The sequence below is a fragment of the Magallana gigas genome, chromosome 9 (assembly GCF_963853765.1).
Source record: "Magallana gigas chromosome 9, xbMagGiga1.1, whole genome shotgun sequence".
NCBI lineage: Eukaryota > Metazoa > Mollusca > Bivalvia > Ostreida > Ostreidae > Magallana > Magallana gigas.
Genome location: NC_088861.1, coordinates 47,537,607 through 47,551,296, shown reverse-complemented (window position 1 = coordinate 47,551,296; position 13,690 = coordinate 47,537,607). Strand labels below are relative to the sequence as shown.

Genomic DNA, 13,690 nt, shown 5'->3' with positions numbered 1-13,690 from the left:
AAGGAATCATTCTTTGAGTATTTAGTATTATGAGGTGATAATTTTGGTCGGGGCGTGATCAAATCCAAGAAAGCCCGAAGAGCTTTATGAGAGATTTTATCACGCTCCGACCGAAATTATCACCTCATAATATTCAAAGAATGATTCCTTATTACTTATATTTATATAATTTTAAGCCATCGTTACATTTCGTACGATTAAATATTTAAAATATAAATAAGCAAACCCCACTGGCGCCTCAATTTGGCGTCATTTGTATTATGGGTTATATAGTACAAAATCGATACGTAGTGTTATCACAGGCAAAGACACTGGAGAATGTAAATTTATTCAATTAGTGATTGTCACTTTTCGGACTCTATCTGTGTGATTTCAAAGAGACAGAGTGTTATGTCTGAAGAACCGCTAAGCTGTTAAATCAACATTGTGTAATTATTTAAGGAATGAATTCAATAATTATTTGTTTTATACGATATGAAATGGTTTGGGGGCAGTTTACGCTTTATAAACCGCGAAGCTTATGTGCTTATGTAATATTTTCTTCATGAACAGCTATATATTTATTTTGTCATGCGTGACAATTAATTTTATTCTTTTTATAAATAGACGCTTAGATCCGCTCACGTAGATCACTGATGGGTGCGTTCAGAGTATTTCCAGTGGTACCAATACAAGTTTGCCAATGGTAACAATTTGTGCCATTGGTGCCATTGGACCCATATGTACTCTGAACGAGTTTTGGGGTACAGATAGTAGGAACTTCACCAATGTTAACAATGGTACCTTTGGTGTACCATTGTTAACGCTGGCTGATTAGCCTATATAGCGGAAAATGTCAAACCAAGATGCAATATTTTTACTTCGTTGATCATTTTGCACCGAAAGGATACATTCAAAATTATAATTTGTTTACAATAAAGAATTTTTTTCTTACAGTTTTTCTTCTCCCGCAAAACGTGTGTATATCTTTGGAAAAACATGACTAGAGCGAGTCATAACCATGCGATTACTTTAATACCATAATATAGACACCCGATGATTTTGATACCGTTTGTCCAGGGACACATTTGAAAGTTAAATAAATGATATGGTTAATACCGACAACATTCTAAATGGCCCCACCCTAATGTTGAAAAGGAACTATTGGTGTTTTGTGGAAACTACGTTTGAGAACTTTCGATGTATGGCTGAACGGTTTTAGAACATCTTCAAAAGGAAGTTTTTTATAGAGTATTTTCTCCTCCTTAAAAAATATTAAGGCCAAATAGATAGCCTTCATCACAATTAAGCAAATAATTGGAGAAAACTTTCAATTTCAAAAGTTTTGGTGCTTTAGATGGCAATCATATTCCAACCAATGTCCCCCAAACACCTGCAACATGCCTACATATACGGAAAGATTTTTTTTTTCAGTTGTATTTTTGGAATGTTACAATGCTTAAAGGAATTGTTCAGCTACAACAAGGTTTAAGGTGAAAAAGCTGTGAAATTACTCTGTTGCCTTCAGTGCATACAAAATATCCGCCATTTTTGTGACATCATAAAAAAGTTACCATCGCTAACAGAGCTCTAGATCGTCTGCAGAAATGTCTACCTATGGTAAATTTTATCGGCAAACATTGGTACCGTTGGTATACCAATGGTAAAAAAAATTGCCAGTGGTAACTTTTGTCTGCCAACGGCAGTACTCTGAACGCACCCATTGATTCATTATGAAGCAATCTACGCGGGCGGATCTGTGTTCCAACCTCTTGAATTTCTGACGTTTAGCAATATAACGGTGACAGACCGTCCTTGGTTTTCTCTTCTATAGATCTGATCATCGGCGTCCTTGCCAGTTCCGGACTGTCGGAGCCGGTGTTTCCGGAGACGGGGGCGTACAGTCACGTGTTCGTGTTCCCTACAGTGATGGTCGGTAAAGATTCTACAGTATCGTATTTCTTCTTGTATATTTTTCCTGTAGTTCTTTTTTTTTTGGGGGGGGGGGGTGCTTTATCACACATTCAGTCAGATATTAGATATTTCTCCGGTATTCCGTCATAAAAACACAATGTCTCATTATCTAGCTTTTGCAAAATCTGGATTTGTTTATATAAATTAATGTTATAAAATGCTTTCCTGCAGAATGTACTAGTTAATAAAAAAGGCCTTACTCTGCGTTCCATAGGGATCTCCCATACTCCTTTTCTTCAGCTTAATCTTTATCGTTTAAATATTCAAATAGCTGCCTTTGCATTTTGTTGCTGCTTATGAACCAGTAAAAGTTGTCTATCCTGCGTAGAGAATGGAATTGTACTTCTCACAATACCAAAATTAAGTCTGAGGCGAAGTATGTATTAAAAAAAATATGCAAGTGTTTAATCTAGTTTTGGATGCATGATTTATGCAATATTACCTATAAAAATGCTATATCATATAATTACAATTTGTAATGTAATTTTTAAAATAAAATATCTGTTGATTTGTCTAATACAAGAAGAAAACCGGCGAATAAAGTCTTCTAAATGTCTGTTTTTGAAAGAAAAAAGATTGTCAGTTTAAGCATTATGTCAATTTGTATTGTAAATTAAGACGCATTCATTTTGTTTTGAATTGTAAATTGCTAATAAAGTGATAAATAAAATCTGACGACCTCTTCTTTTGAGAAACATTCAATGCTAACAAAATGTTTGACAATTTTTCAGTTCGCAATATTTGGGTTCCTGGGACTGATATTATCAGTCTATAGAGATGTAATGAAGTGGCTGGTAAGGTTGAATGTCTGTGATATCATTTAAACGTCTTCTAATTAATGAATTATTTACCTTCACTTATCGCAATTAATTCTAAAGGTGTTAAATTTATGCATTTCATCAAAATGTTGATTTTATTCAATTAGTACATCCAACTGTGTGATATTTGTGTCCACAATGCATATGGTGTTCCATTCAAAGTAATTCACTTCACTTTCGTAATGTCCTGTACCTGAAAACATGTAGTCTGAGAAACCCCAATGATGAAACATGACTGCAACGGATTTTTGGGCGTGAATGTGGGATTTATATAAACTGGTAAAATGATCATGTATTTATGCTTTATTAATTTGACCAATATATTTGTTACACAAAATTCTTCATGTACAATGTATGTAAAACAGATATGTTACCCACAATGCAGTATAGGACCAAACACGTCACAGAAATCAAAATATGGCTGACTAATTATCATATTTCTGTAATAATGTGTTCTTTGTTTTAGTTAAACATCCACGCCGCTTTTCTTGTAATGACCATCTTGATTGCGATGACGTCATTTATGGCGATTTCTAATAATGTAAAAAACGTTTGACCTTGACAACTGTTTCTTCAACGGAACCGTGTGTGATTGCAGGTAACTAGAATTTATATGATCACAGGTAACTAATATTTATATGATTACAGGTAACTAGTATCTATGTGATTGCTAGTAACAAAAATATGAACGACGATTGTATCATATAGATTTGTATAATTTAACTGCGGTTGCAATGCCATTAATTATTTGATATGAGCGACTGAAAGAATAAAAAAGACGTTAATGCAAAATGAACAACTTATTTTTAAATTTTTTTAACATTTTTAAAAACATTTTGAAATACAACACAGCGCAGCTTAAAACAAAATAACAGCCTCTTTTGCAAAATCAACAATAATAATGAAAATATGGGTCTTATATCGTTAATTCAACTGTAGAAATATAATTATCGGTAATAAATTTTATTTCTAAATTTTAGTTCTACCTATGTTATACTCGTATAACATACAAGTAACTTGAAACAGTCAACGTTGTTTACCTGGTATTATAATGATCCTTTTTCTATTGTAGGTCAAGCTCCAGGTAAGTGATTCACGCAATACCTTGACTTAATGAATAACCCTACCTGAACATAAGGCCAAAAAATGAATTCTCAGGCCACACAATTCAAAATATAATCAGACAGGCAGGTATTTGACTCATCTCAAACGCATTTTTTGCAAAGGGAAATAATTCAATTCTCATTTCTTACTCAAAATGGAGTTATTTCCCTTTTCAGCATGGCAATAATATTAATAAATGCTTCATCATTTGACCCAATATTGTGGTGCCTGAGAAATAATACATATAATTTTTAGTTTTCAGTCAGTTTGAAGGACAGTACCAGGTAAACAGATTATTAAGGGCTCTGCAGAGCATTACACTTAAGGTTACACTTAAGTCCGTACATTTGACATCGGTTGTCCTGAATATAACATTTTCTATTACCTATTACCCATTGACTGCCTGTGGTGTACAGTGACCTGAAACCAAGGGTGAAGGTAATAAAAAACAAGCTCATCATTGAATCTTTGTCCATTACACATCCCCCATAACCACGTCTGGCTATGTGCAATGTTTATGTATGAGTTCGAAAATATATTGAAAAGTTATACAAGTTAAAGATTCGAAGACTCAGTAACAATAAATTATTTTAAAATTATCTCTCAAATTGTGATGCTAATTCTTCTGTCCTGTAATTTGATTGGTTGACTCTGATACCAAGAGTTCCACAATGATGACATCAGCGATTGAGAGCTGTAGGTCCAAGTTCTATGAAATGAGTTATTGCTTGTAGAATAGTCCCTGTCTTGCGTTAGATAAAAGAGCTATCCCACTCTCAGCCATTGGATAAGTGTATACATGTGTATAATACATATAATTTGAAATGCTGTTTGGTTTTCAGATGCAAGCTGTGAGAACTTGACCCAGACATACTGCTGTGGAGACCAGGGGTTCGGGTTATCCTGTGTCTTTGTCAACTGTACCATGACAACACAAACTAATTACTCAGCCAGTGAGTCTTATGGTCTGAATATGTAAATGTGGTATGGGACACCTCCATATTGTGACGTATTGTTTATCGAAATAAACAATAAAATGAAGTAAGGTTATATAATTAGTTATTTTCCCGATATTGTCGCATAACAGTGTAGCGCCATCGGTCAAGGGGTTTACTATGAATCTGTAAGTCATGAGTTTGAACCCTACTGCTGGTGTTTTTCAATTTTACGTCTCCAAGTATTTTTCAAAAGCTATTTTTTTAGTTAAATATTGTAAAATTTGAAAATTCAAAACTCGTGAAAGTTATCTAATTATAATGTACTTTAATCCATATTAATATCAACAGATGTCCCATACAACCTTAAGGGGGCGGGGTGGTCATGGCCATTTGTAGACTTTATCAATCTTTTTTAAAAGAAGAACTCTGTAGAAAGATACAAGAAAAGTATTCAATTTTTTTTATCCAAAATATTTATGTTGTTATTTTTTTGTGGATTTTAATTTAAAAGCTAAAAAAGTCCTGTACATTTAATACTTTACTTAAGCGCGAATAAAAGTTGGTTAACAGTGACCCTGACAATTTAATGTTGAACTATTTCTTTCCTCACATCACCTTAAACGTTTACACATGTTTAATGACTTAATGAAACAAGGATATTAAATGTTTTTATTTACTTGTTTTTTAGGAATTCCTAAGAATGGCAAGTATTACTACTTTTAAGTATTATAATGATTAATAGATAGATAAAATCAAAGTGGCTGAAGAGCATAACATAAAATTACTTGGTTATGATGTATAGCATAAGATGCATAAAAAGCATAATAGGCCATAAATTAGGCAACTTTAGTTGATAAATTATGAATTTTAAAAATTGACCTGGTAATTTTGGTAAATATGAATACAAGTCTCAGGAAGTGTTGAACTTGTGATCTAAGGTTTACCAATTTAAGAATACAATGAAACGCCATCTTGTGACGTAGTGTCTAAAAAAGAGTAAGTCTCGATGTAGTGAGCTACCTTAATTACAAGTATTTATTTTGTGCAAATGACATTGTAGGCACAACTACAACTGCTGCCCCAACAACGACTACAGCCGCAAAGACAACACCTGCAGCCATAAACACGCAACTGTACCCATAGACACGACAACTCCAGCTCCCACGACACCTGCGGCAACAAACACAACCGCTGTACCAGTCATTACCACTATTGCTCCAGCCACAACTACAAGTAGGTTAAACAAATTTAATCCATCAGGATCATAGGGAAATGAAAGCTGTAGTGAGTCTTCGTGGGTGAAAGCTGTTATGAGTCTACTTGAGTTGAAGGCTGTGATGAGTTTAACTGAGTTAAAGGCTGTAGTGAGTCTTCTTGAGTTAAAAGCTGTATTGAGTCTACTTGAGTTGAAGGCTGTAGTGAGTCTTCTTGAGTTGAAGGCTGTTATGAGTCTACTTGAGTTGAAGGCTGTTGTGAGTCTACTTGAGCTGAAAGCTGTAGTGTAGTTAGCCTACATGAGTTGATGGCTCCAATGAGCTTACCTGAGTTGAAAATTTAAATTGAGCTCTCCTTGGATTTTCAGTGACGAAAACTATGGAATTACTAATATCATGATATCAAAGAGTTTGTGTGAAGAAGAATTAATTTTGTTTGTGTTCTGATGAGGGAACAGCTTTAAAATCTTAGATATTATACATAATTTTACATCGCTTTGAGGGCGACATACCAGAGTATTTGCCCGGAGGTGACAGGGAAACCCTGGAGTGTCTATCGCCTGATGCCAAAGGCAGAGAGCAACCGAACACTTCAGTAAATATGTTGTTGTCACTCTGATAACTGTTACACACATAGGCAGACAGACCTGAGTGTAGTATACCCTAGACACTTAATGTCTGCATGTCTATGTGTATATGTGCTACACCGGGGACCATGTGATGGACTGTAAGTAGATGTGTTTGTTCACTGGATTAACCAGGGTATCACTTATACCTGTAATTATATCTGTGTTTATTGCCAATACCATTCTACTGCTCTTATACCACTCTGTTTGAGCTTACAGATGTACTTAAAAATATATATACCAATTTGTACTAGTTTTGTACACCAGTGCTCTATTGTTTATAGATAGTACATGAGCATCATGATTCCTTTTTATGCAGCTCTAAATATTATCACCATTTGTAATCAAGTAATAACTTGTTAAAAATAAAGAGAGTATTATTTTTATGCGAATTAAACAACCAAACAAACAAAATCTCTAGGGCTTTTTGTCACCAAGGGACAGATACTCTGGTATTGTCGCCTGAGAAGGCATGTCATGTACTGTTATGTCATATATCATTTTTAAAAAATCACAAATTCAAATTACGAACATATTTACCTCATTAAGTAAAATAAAAAGTGTATTTCAATAACTCATCTTCATATCTTTCAGTCAAATCAGGGTAAAATGCTTTGTAAAATTTGGATTGATGCTTTTAATAAAATTAAAAAATTTTACAAATGAGACAATTTATTTATAAGTTCCTCTAAATGGCAGACCCTATCCTGATATTTTGATTTTTGAGTAACTGTTTACGTTTGCTTAGCTTAATTTGGAATCGGATGTAATTGATATGCAGAATAATTGCATGGTACAGTGACATAACAGTTTCGAGAGGGCAAGGTAACTATTTCATGGAAATATAATATTAACTGTTTCAAGGAGGGCAAAATTATATAAATAGTGCCTGTTTGGGAAGGTAGCAGTTGAAATTGACACCCTGAGAACAGGTTTTCAAGGGGTGTCATTTTCAACTGTTATCCTCCCAAACAGGCATATTTATTTTATTATACTGAATGTCTTAATATGAGAGAAAATTTCACTGCTTTTATTTAGAAATGACGTGAATTCTATGGTGAGTTACCTGTTGCCAAGTATATCAACTGCGTCTAAACCAATTAGATTTCAGTATTTAACATTAAAGTATAATAAAACTGTTCCAGCATGATTCAGCAATTTTCAGTGCAGAGGAATAAAATTATCTCATTTGTGACAAGAAGAGGAAAATTTATTCCAAAATGTTATATGAACTATTAAGGTCATCTAAGGTTGTAAGGGAAGGGGGATGCAAATCACAGAGATTTAAAACTCTACTCCAGTCTCGCTCATCTAAGCTTTCTGTTCAAACCATAAAACTTGGTGCAATCTTGAAATCCAGTGGTACTTGGTGAGGAGATGAGCTGACAGTTCGTTTGGTTTCTGTTACAGAGGCCACTCCTAAACCGGCCCCCAGCAGTAAGACCGGCCAGCATTTTGACGCGGCCTCGTTCATCGGTGGCATGATCCTGATGGGCGGACTCATAGTGATTATCTACTTTGGCCTCAAATTCTACCGGGCTCGACGAGACAGGAACTACCGCACTCTCTGATGCTCCACAAATCAAATTTCATTCTTTTTTTTAATTTTCGCTCCTTAATCTCCAGGGGTGATTACATTAGCATCATGTGTTTAAACTTTTTTTTGTCAAATTTCAAGTTGTTTGGTATATTTTTCACAGTTTTGTAAAAAAAAAAAGAGAAAGACTTGGTGATTGGATATTTTTTAAACTAAATTTTGAAATAAACACAATGAAGCCAAAATTGTTTGAAGTTTTTACATGTCAAGTGCCAGTTTCCATGTTTTTGAAAGTCTATTTTTGTTGATCATTTTGCTCAATAGAAATAATGGTCTGATCTTCTAGAAAGGATGCTGGTAATTGGAAGAGTTTTGAACGTGTTAAGTTGAACCAATTAACGTCGAGTGTTTTCTTTTTTTTTGCCTCTAATTTTTATGTGTGCGCTTTTTTTTAAGGATATGAACTTTTTTAGGAGTAGGAGGTGAAAGCGTCAATCAGAAGTAATTATATTGGCTTTTAACTATATTGGCATAGTTAGCTCTTTTTTTTTTTACCATTTTCCACAAAAACAAATTATAAGCAAAAACTAGGGCCGCACAATGGCAAAGAAAGTAATTGTTTACTTGGAGAAGATCGATTGGTGTTTTTGATCTGACATTTGAATTTGTATCATGGTTTTTCATTGGTTGATCTGATATGTAGACACATACACCAAAAAAGCAATATATTTGATGGATTCTTTTGATATAGAAGATAAATTAGCTGATTTAAAATAACTGAAAAGATTGCTTGAACTTGCATGTAACCTATATAAATGCATTAGTTGATACGATTGGTTGATCTTAACATATGTTGAAGCAACAGCTTATCTGATTGGTTGATCTGAATGGTATATAAAAGTTGATCTGACTAATATTGAAAGGTTACTGGCTCATGATATAAAGAGGGATACAATGTACAATATCTGTAGTTTTTGCCTGTAACTCATTACCTGTAACTTTTTACCTGTAATTCATTACATGTACAAGTTTTTGTAATAGTAATTAAAATATTGTTAAAAATCTAACAAACATGGTGTAGAATATCCTACAGACAACTGGATAGTTAACTGGGCAAAGAACCTAGTTTTGATTTTGCATGATTATTTGTTGGTTTCCGCTGGTGATAAATCAAGCATTCCATTCAACCCCTGTGTGAAATAAGTATTTTACTTCCTTCATAAGAAATCTACATGCTCTTGTTTACTCCACACAATGTTATTGAGCTTAAACAACTCAAAGAGAAAAAGATATAAATTATTGTTGCTAAATATATTCATGTTTGCTTTATTACTCGATAGCAATGCCACTCTATTTGTTTATGACAAAGATATGCCTTTTTTGTGTATTATCTAGCTATGCTACTGGGGGTAGTATGCGTTCGTACATGCATTACATGCTTTTCTTTGTGTTTTTTGCTTACAAGTGGCTTTGTCACTACATGCATGTATAATCATTTTTGCTTCATTTCAAAGAATTTGAAGAATGTAATTCATTTACATGTAATTGTATTAAGTGCTATGATGTTTTTGTTTTTATTTATCTTTCTTTGATTTACTCTCATGTTGAAGTGCTCATTCGCATTTTGTATTTGTTGGGATATAGAAATATTTGGATTCATAATCAGATTTGTTCATGTAGAAACATTTGTGAAATATAACTGTTCATTTTTTATTAAACTCTAAATTTCAAAATTTCAAATTCTGTTCTGTGAATAGTAACTGTTATGTACTAAAAACTGTACTCGATACACTACTGAAGGCCAATCACTCAGAAAAAACAATCACAACTTGTCTAACAGTGGGCTTAGTACAAAAGGGTTAATATCCAGGCTACATCATGTACACGTGTGGTAGTGTGTAGTCTGAAGAGCTGTGTTGTGTACAGTAATAATTTGACGATGTTTCATTTTATTGAAGTATTGCATATAATAAAGGGGGATATAGACTCTCGAGAGCAAGAGAGCCTATATCGTATATCCGGGTTTTTTTTCGTGTGTCACAAAAATGTCGCGAAATTTTATGCAATTTAAATAATTCTTAAAGAAATTAATACAGAATATAATTTCTGTGTATTCAATAATTTGTGATTTAAAAGTGAAGAAAGTGAAAAATTAGATCATGGCAAAAATTAACGAATATATGGTATATTACATTAAAGTAAAAAGTGAAGGCTTTGACTCCATTTAGGGTTCATTAATGCCTCATAGATAAATATAAAAATATGATGTGATATTATCATCTAACATTTACATTAGCTTGTTTTATTCATTTATACTTTTTAAGGCCGAGACGATGGCGAGTTTAGTGTGTAGTCTGAAGCTGACAGGCCGAGGGGTTGGTGTGTAGACTGATGGCATTCAGTAGGTGGGCTATACCTGAAGTAAAAGATTCATATAGTGTTAGCTGGGGAGAGGGTTTAATCATTGATCTCATGTATCCATGGTGATATATATAGTTACATGTAGATGTACCGTAAAACTCGTTTAGTACGAACACCGATATAGCGAAATCTCGGAGACAGCGAAGTTTTTTGAGTCCCCAGTAAAACATTTTTATTAAATTTTTGCAAAATTTTACTGTTATAACGAATTCAGATATAACAAATTTACAGATATAGTGAACTGATTATGAGTCCCGTGGAGGTGAAATTTAACAATGTTTAGTGATTTTCATTACAATTTAAAACGGCTTGCACTACCATTTAACATAATAGTTTAAATGAATTTATTTTCATATAAATTTTTCGACTCGCAATCTGATTATTAAAGGTATCAAAATAATATATTTTTATTCTAAGTCTCAATTAGAAAATATTATAGTTTAGTGAAAGAAAATATGTACATTTGTATATAGTGAATTTGCTATAGTTATTATTACGAATTTGTTATATGAATATAACAAATTATGGATATAACAAAGTGAATCCATTGGTCCCTAGGACGTTGCTATAAACGAGTTTTACTGTATATAACTTACAAAGGGTACCACCCATCACATCTAAGCTTTTACTGCACATCCTCAAAATTATATGCCCTTGGGGAGAATATTAGCATATTAAGTAACCAAGCCAACCTTGTTGAAATCATAGAAATCTATGAGTGAGCTTTTGTTTCATCCAAGGTAGTAGAAATATTTCATTCAAAATAATTTTCCAGTTTAAGTTTAATTAGATATGAGCGTCTGTTGAATTTGCTGTTTTCTTTAATTTGTTACAGATGTTTAGTGGTTTTCTTTAGAAATATATTCTTTGCTTGACTACATGTAAATGTGTTAACTTTTAATAATAGATTTATGAAGACTATTATCTTTATTGTTCTCTATAATTATGTATATTAGAATTGCTTTGTATGTTAAAATAACAAAATTTTCCTTCCATATGTTTATTTTTTTTTTCAAGTTGAAAAAAATTGAAAACTTACTTTTATCATAAAAATCTTTATTTTAAGACCCTCATTGACATATTAACTTTGTAAAAGAAATTTAATATTTTGTAAGAATTTTCTTCTTCGAGAAATTATGAAAGTGGATCCATTGTATAGCATGGTTCATAGGGATCCAAGCAAACCATGCATTCACATATTTTTCTATGTTTTGAGGGTTTTTTTGTTCAATTTCAGTGTATGTCAGATATCATTGGGTGCAGAGTTTAGTTTGATGTGCGCCTGAATTTGTCGTTGTATGTTTATAAATGTACACTTAACCTCATTAAAAGAGTTCGTTATAAATACATTTAATTTCTTCTTGTTTTATTCATTTGGTTAAGATTATGGACATTTTCATTCTACCGAAGTAATCACAGGGGCCAAGCCCGTTTTAACATTAATTTCAATGTAACCAATGGCATATATATGGTTACATTGAAATTAATGTTAAAACGGGCTTGGCCCCTGTGGAAGTAATGGATAAAAAATCAAAAATGTGATATTGCATATCCTTGTCACATGCTATATTGACCAGTCATGACTGGAATGTGATACTGTGAGTCTGCAGTCGAAATTCATTCCCTGACCACTGTTAATGTTTAGGCTGCCGTTATGTTTCACTCCCTGACGACTGTTAATGAATAGTATGCTGTTATGTTTCACTCCCTGACGACTGGTGGTGGTTTGTATGCTGTTATGTTTCACTCCCTGACTACTGTTAATGGTAAGTGTGCCATTATGTTTCATTCCCTGATGACTGTTAATGTTTAGGTCTGCCGTTATGTTTCACTCCCTGATGACTGGTAATGGTTAGTGTGCTGTTAAGTTTCACTCCCTGACTACTGTTAATGTTAGTCTGCCGTTATGTTTCACTCCCTGATGACTGTTTATGGTTAGTATGCTGTTATGTTTCACTCCCTGACGACTGGTGGTGGTTTGTATGCTGTTATGTTTCACTCCCTGACGACTTTTAATGGTTAGTGTGCCATTATGTTTCACTCCCTGATGACTGGTAATGGTTAGTCTGTCTTTTTGTTTCACTCCCTGATGACTGTTAATGGTCAGTCTGCCGTTATGTTTCATTCCCTGACGAATTTTAATGGCTAGTGTGCTGTTATGTTTCACTCCCCGATGACTGTTAATGTTTGTGAGTTATGTTTCACTCCCTGACGACTGTTTATAGTTAGTCTGTCGTTAAATTTCACTCCCTGACGACTGGTAATGTTTGTCTGCCGTTATGTTTCATTCCCTCACGACTGTTAATGGTTAGTCTGCCGTTATGTTTCACTCCATGATGACTTTAATGGTTAGTGTGCTGTTATGTTTCACTCCCTGATGACTGGAAATGAATAGTATGCCCTTATTGTCGTTTTGTTTCACATCCTGACGACTGTTAATTCACTCTGCTGTTATGTTTCACTCCCTGACGACTGTTGATGGTTAGTATGCTGTTTTGTTATACCCCTGTAAAACAGTTACTATATAACTCTATACGAAAAAAAGTCCAGCATTTTGACTGTTGGACTGGAACTGTTAGATAGAACTGTTAAAATCGACTGTTAAAAAAGACTGTTGACCGGTGACGTCACATTCCGGGAAAACGTGTTATTGATTAGAAGGGGTATAACAAAACAGTTGTTGACTGTGTCTCGGGCAACAGTTGATCTGTCGGACCGGCTCGCAAACTGTTGCCCGCGGCCTTCGGCCTTGGGCAACAGTTTGCGAGCCGGTCCGACAGATCAACTGTTGCCCTCGACCCCAGTCAACAACTGTATAATGTTTCACTCCCTGACGACTGTTGATGGTTAGTCTGCCGTTATGTTTCCTTTCCGTTATGTATCACTCCCTGACAACTGTAAATGGTTAGTATGATGTTATGTTTCACTCTCTGACGACTGGTACAGTCAGTTGAAGCATATCTTTGACAACATACACCATAGCATAGCATAGCATTGAAATCTCATAGCATAGCATTGGAATCTCATAGCATAGCATTGGAATCTCATACCATAGCATATAATCTCATTCGTCATAGCA

At 34.0% G+C, this 13,690-nt stretch overlaps 1 protein-coding gene and 1 long non-coding RNA gene across 2 annotated transcripts in view; both read left to right on the top strand.

Annotated features, from left to right (window-relative positions):
* Positions 1–13,690, top strand: part of LOC105320764 (porimin) — a 129,878-nt gene that overhangs the window by 66,215 nt on the left and 49,973 nt on the right. The window lies entirely within an intron of this gene.
* Positions 1–13,690, top strand: part of LOC136271232 (uncharacterized) — a 52,191-nt gene that overhangs the window by 1,362 nt on the left and 37,139 nt on the right. The window contains exons 2-3 of the long non-coding RNA XR_010709124.1: positions 1,814–1,911; positions 2,225–2,329. This is a non-coding gene — a long non-coding RNA (uncharacterized lncRNA). The remainder of the gene's footprint in view (positions 1–1,813; positions 1,912–2,224; positions 2,330–13,690) is intronic.